This window comes from Girardinichthys multiradiatus, chromosome 12, assembly GCF_021462225.1.
Source record: "Girardinichthys multiradiatus isolate DD_20200921_A chromosome 12, DD_fGirMul_XY1, whole genome shotgun sequence".
NCBI classification, from domain to species: domain Eukaryota; kingdom Metazoa; phylum Chordata; class Actinopteri; order Cyprinodontiformes; family Goodeidae; genus Girardinichthys; species Girardinichthys multiradiatus.
Genome location: NC_061805.1, coordinates 26,448,905 through 26,471,269, shown reverse-complemented (window position 1 = coordinate 26,471,269; position 22,365 = coordinate 26,448,905). Strand labels below are relative to the sequence as shown.

The window sequence follows — 22,365 nt, the reverse complement described above, 5'->3', positions numbered from 1 at the left end:
TTGCATGTTTGTACTTAAAACGTATCTTATGTTTGGTAGGCTAACACAAGGGTTAAGAGCGGCACAGTGCAAGATGCTGACGGCTGGCGTTGGGGCTTCATCCCATAAATCCAGCTGTCAGTATGTCAATGGAAACACAACAGTATTGATGCAGAGTAGAGCCACGTGTTTTCCATGAATGGAAAAGAGGCAAACATCTCCACAACAACCATTAGATGCAGTTTACATGCCAGCTGGTTGTTTGGGAAACATGGTTGTTTTGTTCTACCATCACAAACATATGTTCAAGGGATCCAGTGCAAAAAAGGATGAATATTTGGTAAAGCACCTTATTCTCATTGTTTTGTATGGTGGAGGATCTGGGATTCTGTGGGCCAGCTTCTCTTCCGAATGGCCTGTTAGAGTTCATGGCATCATAACCTTTTTGAAAAACTTGGACAATTTAGATAAAGCTCTGGTGGACAATGCCAGAATCTGCATGGAGTTTGCATGTTCTCCCCGTGCATGTGTGGGTTCTCACCAGGTACTCCGGCTTCCTCCCACAGTCCAAAGACATGCCTGTTAGGTTAATTGGTCAATCTAAATTGCCCTTAGGTGTATGAATGAGTGTGTGCATGGTTGTTTGTGTGTTGCCCTGAGATGGACTTGCGACTTCTCCATGGTGTACCCTGCCTCTCGCCCATAGACTGCTGGAGATAGGCACCAGTTTCCCCGCGACCCACTATGGAATAAGCGGTAGAAAATGACTGACTGACTGACTGAATTTAAATTAATTACATTTATTCTTTTTATTAATTTAATATATCCACCACAGCTAAGTGTACCGTTTTTGATTCAGTGGCAGACACAAATCACACTGGCAGTCCTTGCAAAATTGTTCAAATAAGTGCGATTCAAACTGTAACCGTTTGTAAACTCTGAAACTTTTTAACATTCCCCATTGACACATTTTATGGGGAAAACAAGTTGCTGCTTTGCTTTATGCCTCCACCAGAGGACTCTAGAGTGCTATGGTTGCTTGGGTGTCAAACAACTCACAATAAATCACTGTTTACTTTCCTGTCCTCCAGTTTCCAGTGCGCAATGAAATAACACAAGGTACTGTTTTAAATTTACTTTTGCAGTTTACACATTTAATAAAAAAGATGCATTTATCCTACCAAACCAAAACACCCTCACATGAGGCATTGTCCGCTTACTTTGAGACACATGGCACCGTGGCTTAATGACTTCACTCACTCGAGGCATCAGTAAAGCCCCGCATGACTGGTGATGAGTCACTTCTATCCATACAGCCCAGCAGAAAACAGCAGGCACATGGTGGTGAACTACATCTCAGCCTGCATATCTCTCATCATTTTGTGATTCAATATTCACCATGATGAATGACTAAACACAGCTATTCTGCAAAACATCAAGGTCATAGAGTCTGGTAAGCTCCTCATATATACTGAACTGGAGAAAGGCTAGAAGACAAGCAGTGGTGACACACATGTTAAAACATTACCATGGGTTTGTTCACTTGATAGTTTTACATCACAGTATTTTTATTCATAATATAAAGCAGGACACATAAGAAAAACTCACAGTAAAGCTAACACCACGCTCATGCACACCTGCAGGCAAAAATGAGCCTTGCATGGTGTCCAAGCACATTAGTACATTCTCACCCAAAGCCTGACATGATTTTTCCCTTAGTACAGTAACTTCAGCTCCTGTGAATGTCTGCTGTGTCAGTGTTACAGTTTGTCCCCCTGTTACTGTGTTTTTCAGGGAGACTTTCTTCCTGAGTTTTATCCATGTATGTGAAACTCTGCAAGAGAAAGACTATTATAGCATCATGTATTCATTAAAAATATTAAACCCTACTGAACCTATACTGGCAAATGCACAGCTTAAACTGTCTTGTAATACACTTTCTGTTCCAAAAGTTTTCACACCCCTTCAATTTGTTTTGCATTTTTTGTCAACTTACATCTGCAAACTTCATTGTACTTTGTTGAGATTTTAGACCAACACAACCCACAATACTGAAGTGAAAGGAAGATAATTCTTGGTTTACAAAGTATTTTTCAAATAAAACTTAAAGGGTGGTGTGCATATGCGTTCAGCCTCCCTTTACTCTTATGCCTACCCCTAAATGAAATCCAGGGCAACCAACTGTCTTCTGAATGCTAGGTTAATAGGGGTCCACCAGTGTGTAATCTCATCTCTATTAATTCAGCTAAAGGCCTCAGAGGTCTGTTAGAGAATTTCAGAAAACAGACTGCATCGTGAACACCAAGGTACAGACAGGACAGAGATAAAGTTGCGGAGACGTTTGAATCAGGGTTAGGTTATAAAACAATGTACCACGTTTTAGAATATCTCAAAGTGCACTGTTTAACCCATCATGTAAACATGGAAACACTATGGCACAACTGTAAACAGGGCCTCACCATTTAGCCAGGCTGACAAGACAATCAAGATCATTAATCAGAAAAGCAGCCAAGAGTCCCGGGAGCAGCTGCAGAGATCCACAGTTCAGGTGGGAAAATCTGAAAACCTATTACCCTTTCGCTTCAAAAATTTGGCCATCATTGAATAGGAAAGCCACTGTTTAAATAAAACCTTACGACAGTCCCATTGGCAGTTTGCTGCAAGCAATGTGGGGGACACACATGGAGAATAACTGAACTGAACTTTTTAACATGTATGCATAACTGTATGTATGGAGAAAAACCTACACAGTACATAACCCTGAACACATGAACCATGCAGTAAAACAAAGGGGCATCAAAACCATGCTGTGGGGTTGATTTTCTTTCAGCAGGGAAAGGGAAACTGGACAGAGATGGTGACAAGGTGAATGGAGCTAGATACAAGGCAAACCTAGAATAAAAGCTGTTAGAGGTTGCAAAATGGTTTGAGATTGGGTTTACCTTCCAGCGGGGCAACAACTCTATACATATAGCAGGAGAATGGCCTAGTGAAAGTCCAGATCTAAATCTAACTGAGACTCTATGGCACTTGAAAATGGCAGCAAAAGGTGGATTGACAAAATATAAACAAGGGGCTGAATACATAAGGTATTCATGGCACACTTTTCAAATGGTATTTACAGTGGCTTGTAAAAGTTATCTCCTTTACTCTGAGTGAAACAAATAGCCTTGAGAAGTTGCCTGATGATTGCTAATGACCAAAGAGAGGTTGGTTAAGAGAATATTGAGGAGCAAACAGCATCATGAAGACCAAGGAACACCCCAGACAGGTCAGGGATAAAGTTGTGTAGAGGTTTAAAGCAGGCTTAGAAAAAAAAAAATTTCCCAAGCTTTGAACATCTGTTCTATCCGTTATTCAGAAATGGAAAGAGTATGGCACAACTGTAAACTTACGAAGACAAGGCCGTCCACCTAAACTTACAAGCAGAACAAGGAGCGCGCTGATCAGAGATGCAGCCAAGAGGACCATGGTGACTCAGGAGGAACTGCAGAGATCCACAGCTCAGGTGGGAGAATCTGTCCTCAAGACAATTATTAGTCGTGCACTGCACAAATGTGGGCTTAATGGAAGAATGGCAAGGAGAAAGCCATTGTTAAAAGAAAACCATAAGAAATCCTGTTTGCAGTTTGCCAGAAGCCATGTTGGGGACACAGCAAACATGTGGAAGAAGGTGCTTTGGTCAGACGAGACCAAAATTGAACTTTTTGGCCAAAATGCAAAACACTATGTGTGGCGGAGAACTAACACTTCACACCACTGTAAAAACACCATCCCCACTGTCAAATATGGTGGTGGTAGCATCATGCTCTGGGGGTGGTTCTCTTCAGCGGGGACAGGGAAGGTGGTTGGAGTTGATGGGCAGATGGACGGTGCTAAATACAGGGCAATCTTGGAAGAAAACATGTTAGAGTCTGAAAAAGACTTGAGACTGGGGCAGAGGTTCACATTCCAGCAGGACAACGACCCTAAACGTAAAGCCAGGGCTACAATGGAATGGTTTAAAACAAAACATATTCATGTGTTAGAATGGCCCAGTCAAAGTCCAGACCTAAATCCAATCAAGAGTCTGTGGCAAGATCTGAAAACTGCTGTTCACAAAGGCTCTCCATCAAATCTGACTGAGCTTGAGATGTTTTGCAAAGAAGAATAGGCATACATTTCAGGTACTGGATGGGCAAAACTGGTAGAGACATACCCTAAAAGACTTGCAGCTATAATTGCAGCAAAAGGTGGTTCCACAAAGTATTGACTCAGGGGGGCTGAATACTTTTGCACAATGCTCTTTACAGATTTTTATTTGTAAAAAAAATCATGCATAATCTTCTTTCCACTTCACAACTGTATACCACTTTGTGTTGGTCTTTCACATAAAATTCCAATAAAATATATTTATGTTTGTGGTTGTAATATGACAATATGTGAAAAGTTCAAGGGGTATGAATACTTTTACAAGCCACTGTATGAAGGAATATCAAAAAATGTAAGACGTATAAATACTTTTCTGAGATGCTGTAGGTTTTGAGTTTTCTCAGTCTGTATGACATATGCCTGTACTTCTGCTGCGGCTGGTTTCTTTGTCTCCTGTGCAGTTTTTGTGCTTTTTTCAGATTTGTAATTTCTGTCATTTGTGCTTTCATCTCTTATGTGTCTTTTGTTTTGCTTATTATAAAACTTAATTTTCAATTTATCAGCCTGCCTCTTGCCTCTGGTATCTTGGATGTGACTTAATGCTCCCTAAAGTCAAGAGCCACATCCCTGAGGCTTAGGTTGGCCTCGGATTACAGCAGGACAGACCTGAACCTGATTACATGTCTGTAATCTTATTTTTATAACAGTTCCAGTGGCAAAAACACAGAACAGATCGGACTACCAAAGAGAGATAGTCGGTAGTCTGCAGAGCAATGAGAGAGCAGTAGACCAAGAAACACACATCTCAAAATTGCGGCCTGAGATGATGTGAGTCAAAATTCTAAATTCAGACATAAAAAAAATCATAATAGTCTGGTATTATAAAAATAGTACATCTAGAATCTCTATTAAATTATATTTTATCCATAACAATTTGTATGGCCAACTCATAAAACATACTCATCCGTATGCTGCAAACCTACATGTTATGAGGCTTGAGATTAATTTCAGTTTGCCTGAGGGTTTTGAGGTTACATACCTCAATGATCACATGGGATTAGACACTAGGGATTTACTGGATACTTTTCGATCCCACTGATGTAAGAAAAAATTAGGTGGGAATGGAAAAGCAATACAGAGTGACATTTTCATCAGAGTGCAATTTCATTTTGAAGTAGGAATGAAAAAGCTTAATAAAACAAGACTTTAGTATTGGCCAGGAATTTTGTGTTTTTGTGTGGATAAAAGAGAAAACAAATTTGATGATATTGTGTGATACAAATAAGATAGCATTTCATTCTGGTTTCAAATCCCAGCCTTGAGCCTTTTACAGAGTTTGCACATTCCCCCAGTGGATCTCTGGTTTCCTCCCACAGTTAGAGATTATAATTTGGCCTCTGGTATGTGTCTGAATGCATATATATTACAGTTTAACATCTCTACCCCTGCAAACATTGCAGTAGAAAGATCTGATCTCAGAATTGACATGATAAGTTTAATCCACAATGAAGAGGATAAATATTTACTGTGTACACCCAAAAACACTTTTGTTTGCAGCTTTATTTGTACTGACAAAATTTGAGTGGCACCAATAATACTGGCATCACAGAATAAATATTTGGGAACTCTGAATACCATGTCAGAAAGGATGAGAGCAAACAACATACTGTTATGAGGGAAATTTTCACTCAGTTCAGAACTTTGCATATGCAACACAGTGACAAAAGTCACTTTGCAATTCAAAATAATAATGCTTTATAATTTTACCTGTGCACACTATTTTTTCTTAATAAGGAAAAATTTCCTTGGTCACAGTATTTACTTAGCCTGCCATTTATTTCATGGCTGCCAACATGACACACGCCCTAACAGCAGTATCTGAACCGGCCCTTGCCAATAACCATTCTGTTGTCAAAATTGAAAGGTGAAAAATACTGAAGAAGTCCAAAACGATAATAATGCAGTCCGAAAGAGAAATGACTTTGCCATTTCCATCTATGTCAATGACTTTCTTTCTTATCTGTTCTCAGATTTTCTTAGTGCTGCATTTTTAGATGTTTTAGGCTACTTCATGTTGTCATAGAGGTTTTACTGAATTGATTTCTTGATTCTGCACATCTGACAGGAATTAGGCCCAGCGTGACAAGTGATACTGAATTGAAAAAAAATGCGTTAAATCACAGTCAATTCAATATTTATCAAAGGGGTGATTACTTTTACACATTTGGCCAGGATGGTTTTCTCCATCTAAATTAAACCCTCTGTTGAAAACTATATTTTGTATTTATTCAGGTTATCTTTGTCTCATGTTTAAATGTGTTTGATGTTCTGAAACATTTAAGGATAACAAAAAAAAAAAGACCAGAAGGTGGGGACAAATACTTTTTCTTAGTACTACGTTAACATTTCTGACACAGCAAGGCAATGAGGCTGAAACCAGGTTTGAATCAGGAGTAACAACAAACCTTATGTACGCATTAATGATTCATTGCAGGCCTTGACCTAACAAGAAAACAATACAGTCTTCTTTTAACATAACTCATGCGCCTCGTGGTTTGAAAAAACTTATTCAACAGAAATGATTCAGAGGGTGGAGGCTCTTTGCAATTATCAAGAGTAAGCTAAGGCAAACCCTTTCTGGTTCTGTTTTGAGAGAAATATATCAGCTAATCAGTGTCCAGCCCTTTACATAATAATTACAAACTCTAGCTGTCAGAGGTACTTAACTCCAGCGCCTCCTTAGATTTTATTCAGTCTAGGCAATACAGTCACATCAAAGCGAAAGTCCAGCTTATAGATTGCAGGGCAACACTATCCATTTCCACAATAATTTGTGCAATGATTCAAACATCTCAGATTTGACCTTTCACACACATTTATGCATTTCCTACAAATATATTAAAAACATCCTTGCTGGTGTTGGGACCATACAGCCATGGATTTCGACACCAAAACTCCGGTACATACTTTTTTGGAACTTTTCAAAATAAAGTGCATTAACTTTCTTCTGGCACAGCCAGAAAAGTGGATAACTGCGGACTTCCTGTGGTGCCATTACCCAAATATAAGCCCCCACCTTTCCACAAGTCTCTCTCTTTCCACACGCCTCCGAGGAGGACGGTTCAGGAAAGGCCCAGCGTGCGAATGTCTTTTGCTGGCAAAAAGACATAAATTCAACTGGATCCAAAGCCATACGATCATCGATCATATGCAAAGTTAAGTAGAATGAAATACTGTTTGTGTGTCCGGTATTTTTATTCATGAACGCAGATAATTAAGGTACAAGCATTGCTGACTGTCTCTCCAAGGCCCCGCAAACTCAAACAGTGTTTGAGAGAAGCCTGAAGGAAGACGGCAGAGACCGCAGCGGACAACGTTCGTTCTTCATCCACAGCTGGAGGTTAGCGGGAAGCTAACCCTTTTGTTCACAGAACGAACGCACCTTCTGAGCGGGAGAAACTGAGGAAGTTAGCGGGAAGCTAACCCTTATGTTCACGGTGGATATCTTCTTCAAACTTCGCCCTTGGACAACATTCCCTCAACATGGTCAGAGGTTAGGTTAGGGTAGATTAACAGATAGGTTTAGGATGAAATGATCTAAACGTTTTCATGTTATGAAGTTTGTTTTGTGGAACCTGGCTATCTTTAGTGCTAGTATGCTAGCTACGGCATGCGCCGGTTCTGTGTTCTTTGTATGTTTTAAAGCTAAGATAAACTTTATTTAAAGGGTGGTTTTGACCAGAACATTGCTCATAACGCGCCGTCCACGCTTATGCATTTTAACCCTTTCATTAATCCTGGTATTTTAAAGGTATGTGTTAATTCTGGTGCTAAGCTATCCGCTTCTTGCTAGCTTAACTGCCAACGGTAAGAACACATGTGTGCTAGCATTAAGGCTAGTCAACAGAAAGGTTGTTGGTTTTCAAGCTAGTGGATAATAGTCCCTGAACATCATTTGCTAGAGTTGATAACTAAGTAAACACCATTAAGCCCCATTTCTCCAGAAAGATTTGGCTCTTTTCCAAATTACTCAATAATATTTCTTCAAATATTATTTCAATAAATAAAAGGCAGTTAATTAGACACCGTTGAGAATTAGTCATCCAGGAGGTTGGTTTTATTCGGCAGATCATTATTTAAAACATTATTTTATTAAAATAATATTTTATCTGATCTTGCATTGTGAATGGTTGTCTAAACGTTTGCTGATTATTGCTTAAGTTGGTTCCAAAACTAACTTAACTTCACTTCCAGATTCTTCAAGATAATCCTTGGTTCTCAAACATAAACATTGCATGGTAATGTTGCATCACTCTTTTGGTCATAATTTTCAATCATCTTTAATCAACTTGTTTATATTATACATAGCCCATTAGTCTTCATTATTCTTTCATTCTGGTTGGTAGTTAGTTAGATTGTTTTAGCATAGTAAAGAGTTTGTTGATTGAAATATGTTTGACTTTGAGTTGACTTATTTTTGTTAATAAACTCTTGTATTTTAAGAAATTGTGTGAATTCATTCCATATATGTGCAGAGTTTATGCTGTTCAATAATGTCAGAGCTTGTCTCACACCTTTCTATTCTGTCCTAATACCATCGCCTTAATGGGGCTGGTATTCCCAGGACAGACCGAAATATTATTTGATAAAATATTAATATTAAAATATTAATATTAAATAATATTCTCAGATTCATATTTACAACACTGGACTCTTACAGGTTGCTACAACAATTTCCTATCCCATACAGATTTCATCCCAGAATCTTAAAAAAATATGCATTCAATCAGTCATTCAGTCATTTTCTACCGCTTCTTCCGTAGTGGGTTGTCTATGGCCAGGAGGCGGGGTCCACCCTGGACAGGTCACCAGTCCATCGCAGGGCAACACACAAACAACCATGTACACACCCATTCACCTAACGGCAATTTAGAGAGACCACTTAACCTAACAGGCATATCTTTGACTGTGGGAGAGAACCCACGCATGCAGGTCCTTCTCAAAATATTAGCATATTGTGATAAAGTTCATTATTTTCCATAATGTCATGATGAAAATTTAACATTCATATATTTTAGATTCATTGCACACTAACTGAAATATTTCAGGTCTTTTATTCTCTTAATACGGATGATTTTGGCATACAGCTCATGAAAACCCAAAATTCCTATCTCATAAAATTAGCATATCATTAAAAGGGTCTCTAAACGAGCTATGAACCTAATCATCTGAATCAACGAGTTAACTCTAAACACCTGCAAAAGATTCCTGAGGCCTTTAAAACTCCCAGCCTGGTTCATCACTCAAAACCCCAATCATGGGTAAGACTGCCGACCTGACTGCTGTCCAGAAGGCCACTATTGACACCCTCAAGCAAGAGGGTAAGACACAGAAAGAAATTTCTGAACGAATATGCTGTTTCCAGAGTGCTGTATCAAGGCACCTCAGTGGGAAGTCTGTGGGAAGGAAAAAGTGTGGCAGAAAACGCTGCACAACGAGAAGAGGTGACCGGACCCTGAGGAAGATTGTGGAGAAGGGCCGATTCCAGACCTTGGGGGACCTGCGGAAGCAGTGGACTGAGTCTGGAGTAGAAACATCCAGAGCCACCGTGCACAGGAGTGTGCAGGAAATGGGCTACAGGTGCCGCATTCCCCAGGTCAAGCCACTTTTGAACCAGAAACAGCGGCAGAAGCGCCTGGACTGGGCTACAGAGAAGCAGCACTGGACTGTTGCTCAGTGGTCCAAAGTACATTGTTCGGATGAAAGCAAATTCTGCATGTCATTCGGAAATCAAGGTGCCAGAGTCTGGAGGAAGACTGGGGAAAAGGAAATGCCAAAATGCCAGAAGTCCAGTGTCAAGTACCCACAGTCAGTGATGGTCTGGGGTGCCGTGTCAGCTGCTGGTGTTGGTCCACTGTGTTTTATCAAGGGCAGGGTCAATGCAGCTAGCTATCAGGAGATTTTGGAGCACTTCATGCTTCCATCTGCTGAAAAGCTTTATGGAGATGAAGATTTCATTTTTCAGCACGACCTGGCACCTGCTCACAGTGCCAAAACCACTGGTAAATGGTTTACTGACCATGGTATCACTGTGCTCAATTGGCCTGCCAACTCTCCTGACCTGAACCCCATAGAGAATCTGTGGGATATTGTGAAGAGAACGTTGAGAGACTCAAGACCCAACACTCTGGATGAGCTAAAGGCCGCTATCGAAGCATCCTGGGCCTCCATAAGACCTCAGCAGTGCCACAGGCTGATTGCCTCCATGCCACGCTGCATTGAAGCAGTCATTTCTGCCAAAGGATTCCCGACCAAGTATTGAGTGCATAACTGTACATGATTATTTGAAGGTTGACGTTTTTTGTATTAAAAACACTTTTCTTTTATTGGTCGGATGAAATATGCTAATTTTGTGAGATAGGAATTTTGGGTTTTCATGAGCTGTATGCCAAAATCATCCGTATTAAGACAATAAAAGACCTGAAATATTTTAGTTAGTGTGCAATGAATCTAAAATATATTAATGTTAAATTTTCATCATGACATTATGGAAAATAATTAACTTTATCACAATATGCTAATATTTTGAGAAGGACCTGTATAAATATATTGTTTATGGAAAGTTTTCTAGAAGTTAGGAAAACAAAGTATTTGTTTTCTTAATTTGTTAAACAAGGCACCAGGATGTGACATTCGAGAAAGGACCAAACATAACCAGCATGCCACCACTCACTGGGGACATCATTAGGCCCCACCCACAATTCCCTCTACAGTTAGGGCCAGCCAGGGCAGATGGTTCAAACTGTGCATATATAAAAAATAAGATAAGTTACCACAATTTGTTTTTAAAGAAGGTCACAAGCACAATGACAGGACATCCAGACTAACAGAGGAAAAGGAAAGCCCAAGTGAATTGTATTCGCAGCTGTTTCTCTCTTCTCTACAGCCCTGCCCCTACGAGGTCACTCTTCCAGCGTGATGTCACAAAGTAAACACACAGACACTGCTGCTTCTGCTGCTGCAGGGCCCCAAATCTTCTCAAATGCTCCTCTGTTTCTTCAGCCTTTACACATGTTTGTGTACAATTCTCTTCTGCTGGTTATAACAATACAGCTTAATTATAAGATGTAACATTGTGGTTGTCTTGATGCCACCCAGCTGTGCTCTGGTTCTGTATTTATTGCACTGCAGATGGAGTCAGAGAGGGGAGAGGGGCTGGGAGGCAATCATATTTTACCCTTTTGTCTGTTCAGATTTCCATGTCTCCATAAGTCGTTGTGAGTCTTGGAGTGTTCCTGAGATGCTTGCCTTTTATGGGTGTACAAATTGGAAAGACTGTTAAGCAGCACACACTGCACTGAATTTATGACAATGAAATCAAACATCTAGAGACAGGGAACGTCTTCAACCAAACAACTAATACTCCATTGCAAAATCATTGTTTTTTCTCACTCTAAAAGTAAAAAACAAACTGGCCTTCAATAACCAGAATCAGATTTGCCTAGTAAAAGCTAGTGGAGCTGAACGGTCCAAGAATGACCTAAGATCACTGAGTACACAGAGATTCCCTTCGTATTGTTATGGGAGCAGCCTCTCCAATAAAAAGGGGCTTGAATAAGTGTGTGTGTGTGTATGCATTTTGCAGAGCATCTGCGTGAGAGCTGTGGAGGACTTATGCATGTTCTGCCTTGCCAGAAAATCTGAGGAAAACAAACACTGTCTTTATTATAGTAATGAATATGCTTTGGGAAGCAAACAGTTTAATTTTCCATTAACCCCTGCCTCAAAAACTCATAAAATACCAAGACAGGCTAAGGGAAACCTGTGACATTTCCCTTTGTTGGCACCAAACACTGCAGTCTTCCACTCCTGCTTGACCCTTGTACCCTCACTGCTGGAAAATCCTCGCTTATAATATAAGCTCAAACTCATTTAAATTTTTTTCCACAAAAAGAGTCATCTCAGTACAACAAAGTTTGACAAATATTTGAGTTGACACCGTCGCTTTAAGTTAAGGTCATGTGAATGATCAGATTTGTGCACATGGCGTCTACATGGAGACATTCAAGAAACCAACCAAACAGAATCCTCCTTAGAACAATAATGCAAGGACAGCAGCAGCTCTGCTGATGCTTTTTTCGTCCCTGTATGTTACACAGATTTTACATCAAGCCTTGCTCATTGGCCTTTTGCTCACTAGCAGTAACGCTCACTGTGGAAGAACTTGAAAGAATAAAACATTTATGTTTGCCTCCTGATAATTTACACTGATACAGCGTGGTTTTTAAGCAGTATCAGAACAGAGCAGAGTATGAGCACCCCTGTCATGTAGTTACTGTACAACTGGTCTTGTAGCCACAGCACTCAGGTCAGGTGACGCACACCTGAAACAAAGAGCTTAGTGTGGTGCTTCCACCTCACTGATTCACCCATGAGGAGGTGGAGTGCAGCACCGTTATCTTACAGTATATATTTGCATAGTAGAGCTCAGTTACAACACAGGGCTTTCTGTGTTTCTCGCTGTAGTAAAGGCAATCTAACTGACAGACTTCTAGATATTGCAAAGTGCAGGCTAACTCACGTGCTGGAGAGCTACAACAGGCTTGGTATGTTATCAAAGTAAAACAAGGTTTTAAAAAGTTATTCAATACAGGTCCTTCTCAAAATATTAGCATATTGTGATAAAGTTCATTATTTTCCATAATGTAATGATGAAAATTTAACATTCATATATTTTAAATTCATTGCACACTAACTGAAATATTTCAGGTCTTTTATTGTCTTAATATGGATGATTTTGGCATACAGCTCATGAAAACCCAAAATTCCTATCTCACAATATTAGCATATTTCATCCGACCAATAAAAGAAAAGTGTTTTTAATACAAAAAACGTCAACTTTCAAATAATCATGTACAGTTATGCACTCAATACTTGGTCGGGAATCCTTTGGCAGAAATGACTGCTTCAATGCAGCGTGGCATGGAGGCAATCAGCCTGTGGCACTGCTGAGGTCTTGTGGAGGCCCAGGATGCTTCGATAGCGGCCTTTAGCTCATTCAGAGTGTTGGGTCTTGAGTCTCTCAACGTTCTCTTCACAATATCCCACAGATTCTCTATGGGGTTCAGGTCAGGAGAGTTGGCAGGCCAATTGAGCACAGTGATACCATGGTCAGTAAACCATTTACCAGTGGTTTTGGCACTGTGAGCAGGTGCCAGGTCGTGCTGAAAAATGAAATCTTCATCTCCATAAAGCTTTTCAGCAGATGGAAGCATGAAGTGCTCCAAAATCTCCTGATAGCTAGCTGCATTGAACCTGCCCTTGATAAAACACAGTGGACCAACACCAGCAGCTGACACGGCAACCCAGACCATCACTGACTGTGGGTACTTGACACTGGACTTCTGGCATTTTGGCATTTCCTTCTCCCCAGTCTTCCTCCAGACTCTGGCACCTTGATTTCCGAATGACATGCAGAATTTGCTTTCATCCGAAAAAAGTACTTTGGACCACTGAGCAACAGTCCAGGCGCTTCTGCCGCTGTTTCTGGTTCAAAAGTGGCTTGACCTGGGGAATGCGGCACCTGTAGCCCATTTCCTGCACACGCCTGTGCACGGTGGCTCTGGATGTTTCTACTCCAGACTCAGTCCACTGCTTCCGCAGGTCCCCCAAGGTCTGGAATCGGCCCTTCTCCACAATCTTCCTCAGGGTCCGGTCACCTCTTCTCGTTGTGCAGCGTTTTCTGCAACACTTTTTCCTTCCCACAGACTTCCCACTGAGGTGCCTTGATACAGCACTCTGAGAACAGCCTATTCGTTCAGAAATTTCTTTCTGTGTCTTACCCTCTTGCTTGAGGGTGTCAATAGTGGCCTTCTGGACAGCAGTCAGGTCGGCAGTCTTACCCATGATTGAGGTTTTGAGTGATGAACCAGGCTGGGAGTTTTAAAGGCCTCAGGAATCTTTTGCAGGTGTTTAGAGTTAACTCGTTGATTCAGATGATTAGGTTCATAGCTCGTTTAGAGACCCTTTTAATGATATGCTAATTTTGTGAGACAGGAATTTTGGGTTTTCATGAGCTGTATGCCAAAATCATCCGTATTAAGACAATAAAAGACCTGAAATATTTCAGTTAGTGTGCAATAAATCTAAAATATGTGAATGTTAAATTTTCATCATTACATTATGGAAAATAATGAACTTTATCACAATATGCTAATATTTTGAGAAGGACCTGTATTGGTGAAATTTCCATCATATCATTGTCATGATTTCATTTTTTATTTTTAAGACACAATAAAAATTGTCGGAGTGACCTGGTTTTTTTTTCCATCTTTATGGAGCAGAAAAATAGAGACACTCTATGTATGCTGGTGTATTGAAAAACATCTTACAGGGGGCTAAATGTGATGAAATACAGTGAATGTTCTGGAATATTAAGTTCTGTCTCATCTTTAAAAGAAGTGTATCCATGTGATGTGCTCCCTTTTTTGTATGGCAAGTATGCATTGGGATTACAGGTGTAGAAATCATCATGTTCTGCTGTGTCAGGATGAGGTTGTTTACTGTGATGTCATTGTCTTGTTTTAGTTTATAACTTTTGTCATATTTAGGGATTAATTGACCATCTAGGGATTAATGTTCTGTGAGGGCCCCCAATAATAATTAACTCAGTTAATCAGAAAATAGGTCAACCTGCCCTCACTTCAGCAGTTCAGCAAGTGGAGGTAAGTAAATCTACATCAGTGCAGACGTGTCTCTGCCTGACATATCATGAGATTAAGCAATCTCATTTTTGGGTAACTGCTTCCACATTGGTGTAGCACTTCATTTCTGTCAGGCCAAAACCTTGTATTTTTCTTCCATCCTCCATTTTTAGTTATTTCTTGTGAAAATCAATTCTGTTGATCAGTCTTTGAATCTCATTGTGGTTCCATTAATACATATCCAGTAAAACAAATAAAAGAGAGCATATAACTTTGACCAAAAAGCATGAATTTCCATTTAGTAGAAGACTTCCATTCCACATTCCATTTGCTGAAAAGTTCAATTTTTGGAGATACGAAGAAGTTTATGTCGGATTGCGATGTTAACTGATAGCAAGCAATATATGGAAGCTCAGAATTCACTCTCAAAATGTTTTGACAGTCCTAAAAAATGCCTTAGGTCTGTGCTAGACATCAAATAGTTTATGCTAGGGTGTGAATATATAAGAATTGGATGCTGAAGCCTTATTTTCTCAGTAAAGTTCTGTTTGAAATTATTTCTGCTAACTCAAAAACCCCAGACAGCTATGATATAAAAACTAATGGCCCATAACTCTCATTAAGGTAATGTTTGAAAACTACCGTTGGCAAGCTACCTGGAGCAGATCTGCTACTTAGACTCCATCCATGCAGATAGAACAAATAATTAACATGTCAATAAAGAAGAACGCTAAGAAGGTATTAGTATCAAAATCCAAAATGAGACTAAAAGAAAAAATAATACCATTATATCAGATGTGACAATCAAAAAAATACATTTTAGCAGTAGTTTTCTGTTTTAAATAAAAGCCATCATGTTAATACATGTTTGTCTAAATGTTAAGTGTACTTACTGTGATGCAGTACTATTTTTAATCAAGGTTATCATACTGTGAGATTCTCATGCCGACATGTCTGCAGCAGACTAAACAAAGCGCTTTGTTTGTTGTCTTAAGCATGAATATAATATTAACTTCACATGGTCTCAAACTGAGAAGCTGAATTAAAAGGTTATGATTATCTCAAAACAATGCCACAGTCATGTCATATGGCTGGCATATGAAACATAAAGAGGTCCATATGGCTGTTAGGGGGTCAGCTGGCTCAAAAAGGAAACCTCATGAGGCAAATAAAAGTAAGATGCTGTCTGAGAAAGAAACTTTTTTTTCCTCACTGTTCCAAATTACCTAAAAGCAAAGCCATGCTCACTGATGTCTGCTTTACTCAACAGCTCGTTTTAGTGGTACTCGGAAGAAATATAAATTCTGTTTGAGGTAAACATGAAGAGATTAAATGTGATGAAGTGGTTACTTGCATGGTGTTGCTTTTAAAATGACAGCCTGAACCTGTTCTGAGAATGACAAAACGCAACTAAAATAAAGTAGATAATAATTCCCTTATCTGCATTAGACAGATGCCATACAACAGAGAGTTTGTTGAAAAGTAAACAAATCCATAGTGGTGAATTGCTAACAGCTAGTCACATAGTACCCATTTCAATAGCTTTTAGCTATTTAAAACTGTAAATGTAGGACATCATAAAAGCAGATAGAGTTCTTCAGCTGGAAAACTTCCAAGTTACTATTTAAATTTTTTGTTGACTAATGCTGTGGGCAGTATCGGTACGCCTAATTATTTATGAGTCGTCAGTCTGCTTTAATTCTGCCAGGAGTGGTGTAAACATTTGGATTTTGCAACAAGGTGTCATTTGTGCAACCAGAACAAAGCTGGTATACTTTTCCAAGTCTCAGAGATGTTTGGAATTGATTTCAGCTCACCAGGCCAATTGAAACAGCTGGCCAAACAGCCAATCAGTTTAACTTTCAATGTAATAACACTTCATTTCTTTGGCAGGGACAATAGAAAAAAATCTATTTCATCAGAGAACTCAGGGACAGGAACATGAGGTGGGTCTAACTGGACACCCTTGTCTGAGACCTGGGGAACCCAAGCACGAGGCAACAGCAGCAGCTTGAGGTGAGGGGCAGACACTGGAGGTAGCATGGCACAGCCTCTGTTGCTACCAAGCAGCGAGGAGAAGGGACTGGAGCTTGGGAGCACTAGGAACAGGCACTGGTGCTTTCAGGCAGCAGGGATTAGGCTCAGAGACCTTCATGGGGCATGGAGTGGGCTCTGGGACCGCAAATAAAAAGTCAGTCTCAGCCACAGACTGACTAGTCCGCTGAGTATCTCCAGTGGCATAGACAAATGAGCAGGATCCCTTACTAAAAGTTCATGCTGGTGCCGGGTAGCAGGTTGTGGGCATGCATGCCGGACCTCGTCGACCATCGCAAAAGAGATGCAACGCCGGATTCAGTGGTTGTCTGAGCAGCACGCTGTTTATTCTAGAGTCCTCACCGCCAAGCTGGTCATTTGCACTGCGGTGGCCAAGAGGTTCTGTTGCACCACGGGCTGCTTCCCAGATGTGGTATTGCCAGCCTTGATCCCCAGAATGGCGACCATTGCTCCACCATTTCCTCTGACTGCCGCATGTTTTTCCCCACCTGCGGTCAGATTTATTTGAACAGTGTAATAACTTCCAAGACTGTTGCCTGGTTCTTCTTCTGGTTGGGTTCTACTGTCATGTTTTGCGGTTTTGAAGGACCAAAGTAGCAACAGGACATTGGCAGACACATTGTGAGGATATAATTTAATGAACAGAATGATGTACTTACAGACCTGAAGGAAACACAGGAAGCAGGGAGACAGCACCCAACAACGTAGGGACAGAAAACAGAAACCTAAATACCACTGAGATGTGACGAGCTACATGAAAAGCAGGTGAGTGGAAATTACAGAAACACAAACAGGTGTGGATCATGACAAAGGACAATGGAATTTTTTTCTTATTTTGCAACTTTTCTTTCAAGGACTTTAAAAACATGTTCTCTAAAGGAAATAAACAACTTCCTTTAGAGACTCATGGAAATACAAATCTTAAAAAGTTAAAATAGTGTTTTTTCACTGTGACTAGCATGGCAGCCATTTTAAGTTGGGGTTGGAATGAAAGAGTTTCCCTCTGATTTTTTACTTCTTTTGGAACTGTTGGATCTTTCCAACTTTAAACTTGGAAATTCCAACTTTTGATTCTAAACAACACATATAACTACAGTATATCCTGGATTTCTTTCTTTTTGTAGTTTATTGGGATAGCGCAGCAAACTATAAAAGTCTAAGTCAGTCTTCATTGCTGTTTTTTCTCTCCTGTTTTAGTGTTGTTTTAAAATGTCAAGAAAATAGTGCTTATAGAAAATGTATTCTCTGATGCGGTACTTGAAAGAAAAAGTTTATAAAAAACTGCTCTTCAGCAACTTACATTAATAGCAGTCATATGCCAACATCTAAGGAAACCCAAGAGACTACAGAGATTTATGATTCACCTACAACAGCTTAATTTAAGAAAACACAAACTTCTAAGCAAGATACGTTCACACACATCATCTGTATCATACAGCATTATTCATATTTTGTTTGTATTTACTAGAGAGTCAATTACATCCAGAGAATTAAAGCACTCGAAACTCTCAAGCAAATACCAGCTAGGTCACTTCTTGTCCACCCTCTGAATTTATGTGGGACTGCAGCACAATTTGGAGCACGCCTATTTATAGTCGACTACATACCGGCAGCGTCTACCACCAGCACCCTGCAGCCTGAAAGTCACACTGGGATGATTTTGGGATAAGTCCTTGTGCGAGGCATTGCTGATGACGTTCAGTTCACACTGCACCAATCTGGTTTCACAAACCAATCAATCAGCTGAAGAAATCTACTTTAAATGTATCCTTTAACCAACACACACACATACTGCATGAAAGCACATTCTCTCCAATGTCTGCATGCCCATATATTCAGGCACGAACAATAACATTCACTCACACACTGAGTGCACACGCTTTCATGTGCAGGCACACAAGTTGTAATGCATCATTAAACCTGTGCACACATCAGTGTTGCACTTCCAAAAACTTTCCAAAGACACTGTAGTGTTGAAATACAGCACTACTACTACTTGTTCTTGATATCAGGTTGTCCACTGAAAAAAAAAAAAAAACAAGACAGCAAAGCAACTCACCTTAGGTGCTTCAGAAATATCCAGGGAAAATATTCATCCACCTTCAGCTCTTTTCAAGTATCCCCCTGTGTGTTTCTGAGAGTCCAAATTAAAGATCACCAAACAAACAAAAGTGTCTGGTGTGCATCTCATACACAGCAAGTCCCTCTCTGCTGCTCACTGATGCTCTCTAAAATAAGGAGGGAACTTTGCTCACAGCTGCCAGGTTCGCAGCCTATAAGGTTATATTGTTTTCCTCTTCTTGGCCAATCATGCGCCTCTCGTGCTCCAGCTTCTTTCCTCTTCCTCCTCCTCCTGTCCCTGCTGCTGCTGCTGCTGCTGGGAGTTCACATTGTGGTGGACAAACCCATCAAAATTGAGACGAACAGCTGCAACATTTACAGGTTAAAGAATAAAGCCTTTCTGAAAACATTAGAAAATAAGACAAGGGGAGAAAAGGAGAAAACACTGTCGGGTTTCTTTTTAGAGAGAGGGTTTTCAAATCTGCTTACACTGGTTTAGGTTTAAAAGCTGTTCTCCTTCTTAATATTAGGGGTGACAAATCCCTGCTTTACTAGCTGTCTGTATTAGACAAAATGAAAATATGGGATTATATTAACGAAGTGATAATAGGGGATTACTTCTGGAAACTAAATGATAGATAGAAAGACAGCTAATTGAATCCTCTCAAGATTTCCAATTCTGTCTTTCATCACAAGGAAATTCAAATTCAATTCAATTCAAAAATACTTTATTAATCCCAAAGGGAAATTAAATGTTGTTGTAGCTCATATTATGAAGGTTTCCTCAAAGAGCCGTTGTAGATGCTGATGGCTGTGGGCAGGAAGGATCTCCTGTAGCACTCCGTCTTACAGCAGATCTGAAGAAGCCTCTGACTGAAGACACTCTGTTGTTGTAGGACAGTCTCATGAAGAGGATGCTCAGGGTTCTCCATAATGTTCTTCATTTTATGAAGAATCCTTTGTACAATGATCTCCAGAGGTTCCAGAGGAGTCCCCAGAACAGAGCCAGCCTTCTTTATCAGCTTGTTGAGGTTTTTAAGTCCCTGGCTCTGATGCTGCTTCCCCAGCAGATGATGGTAAAAGAGATCACACTTTCCACAACAGACTTATAGAAGATATGCAGCATCTTGCTGCAAACACCAAAGAACCTAAGCTTCCTCAAGAAGTACAGTCTGCTCTGTCCCTTCTTGTAGACGGCTTCACAGTTGCATCTCCACTCTAGTCTGTTGTCCAGGTGAACACCGAGGTATTTATACTCCTCCACCACCTCCACTTCTTCTCCCATGATGGAAATAGTTTTTGACTTATTCCTCTTTCTCTTAAAATCTACAATCATCTCCTTTGTTTTAATAACTCATGCCATAAATATAGATAAACTTTGAATCTAGTTTGGCATGCAATTTCTCGTATCACAGATCCTTGCAGGTTCCAGAGATGAAGTATTGCTTCAGCAACCCGCAGTGAAAACTTTGCTTCCTGAAATGCACTACAAACTGATGTTTTCGACAATACATTGACAGGTTCAGCCTGTCCTGTTGAGCCATTAAAAGTAGTGTTCTAATTGTGTAATGCTGAAACAGGCTGTGTCATATTTATTTAGTTATGAAAGCCTTCACTGATGAATGCAAAGTCAGACAAGTTTGATTTTGCCTCTTAGGTACAAGAGGCACATTTTTTTTTCTTTTCAATACAGACACATTTCACCTCTATATTTATAAATGTAGTCCCTTTTTCTTAAACAGGAGCAGTATTTACCTGACGCATTTAAATGAAGTTGCAAATAATAACTATGTATAACAAAGACTAGGTGGTTATTATTCCTTTAAATTAATAACTTGGATCAAACGACAACGAAGTTGCAGAGAGAGCAAACAAATCAGAACATAATATATGCATGGTGAACATCAGAAATAATTTAATCTAATGAAGAGTGCACACTGTCTGAAAGCTCCCCCTGGAGGCAGCTGCATCCAGTTTTGTGAGCTGTCTTGTATATCTGCTATAGTTTTAAGTTAGATCTGTCATCCACTCAAACAGAGAAAATCTCATAGTAGTCAATTTGGTATTTGTATCAAATTCCATGTTGAACTAGAAATTTTATTAAACTGTATCAGTCCATTCATTGTCTTCTGTTTAACCGAAGTAAGGTCACAGAGATCCGAGGTCTGGGAACGAAAAACAGATATCCCTGTTCCCAGTGACACTCTCAAGCTCATGTTGGGGGATCCCAAGGTGTTCCCAGGCTGGATGGGACATATATAGTCCCTCAGACGGGTTCTGGGTCTGTCCTGGTGTCTCCTAGTGGAAAATGTCAGGAAAATCTTCCAAAAAGGATCACAGGAGGCATGCTGATTATATGCTAAAACCCCCTCAGCTCACTCCGTTCAACCAGGAAGAGCAGTGGCTCTACTTCATTTGTATCTTATGCTTTTGCTCAGGTTCCATATCTCACAACCATAGGTGAAGGTTGGAACATAGACAGACCAGTGCATCCACCAGACAGATGAATAGAGGTAATACTGGATGACCGAGCATTTGGATAAAAACAAAATTCACAATGAAGTCCCCCCTCGCATAATAAAGAAACTTACTATAAAAATAGAGTCCTGAAATCCTTATTTAAAGTTTTAAGTTCTGATTCGATTCAGTTATTCAGGCAGCAGAATTGGTAGGCCCTCAGGGAGCGACCAGGAAAATGGGCATGAAGGTTCAGGAAAGCAAGCAAACAGAGTGCTGCTGCACCAGTCTGTCTGGCCCCAAGGTTTGTCAAACTCACATGAGCGGGAGGGGTTTTAGGCCTACAATATTCAAAAAGGGTATACTTGTTCCTTTAATGTGCTAGTATGCGTAAACAGAAAGAAATGGAAGCAAATTAGCAAGAGGATATTGCTGCAACTTCCTTGAAGGTCAGAAGAGAGACAATTCCTCGAATTGGACGAAAGGTTAATTGAAACAAAGAAAAATCTAGAATACAAGAAGTCTCTCAACTGAAGCCTTGCTGAACTTCAACACTGATCAGTAAGTCTCCTAAGGGACTCATAATACATGGCTGCTGAGTACATACAGAAGCAGACTTCATTCATTGGTCCAGAATACATCATGTTTGTTCCACTGCTCTGCACGCAGAGAGCCTGCAGAAGCTGTTGACAGCAACCACTTCGGAGGAAAGGAGAGAGGTGTTCTTCATGATGTGAGGTGAGAGGACACAGTGTTCTGGAAAATCCTGCCCAGAGGAACAAACACATACAATTACTGCATCTAACAATGTAAAGGTGGAGGTGAACAGTTAATGCTTGCAAGCCTGCTGAACCCAAGCTGTTCGGAAAGTTTAGACAAATCAAAAAGAACATTGCGCAAAGCAACGCTGGGGTCTAACATCACCCTTGTAGGTAATTTCTGAAGGGTGGCTTACATTAAAGCACAAAAACATTTGCAC

General features: G+C 40.2%; 1 protein-coding gene across 2 annotated transcripts in view; it reads right to left on the bottom strand.

Annotated features, from left to right (window-relative positions):
- The window catches only part of pde4d (phosphodiesterase 4D, cAMP-specific), a 255,431-nt gene extending 236,383 nt beyond the window's left edge, over positions 1-19,048 (bottom strand). The window contains exon 1 of one of the 2 annotated variants that reach the window (XM_047381198.1): positions 18,928-19,048. The gene's annotated coding sequence lies outside the window, so the exon portion shown is untranslated. The remainder of the gene's footprint in view (positions 1-18,927) is intronic. The other variant, XM_047381200.1, reaches the window with a different exon arrangement.
- Positions 19,049-22,365: the final 3,317 nt, after the last annotated feature.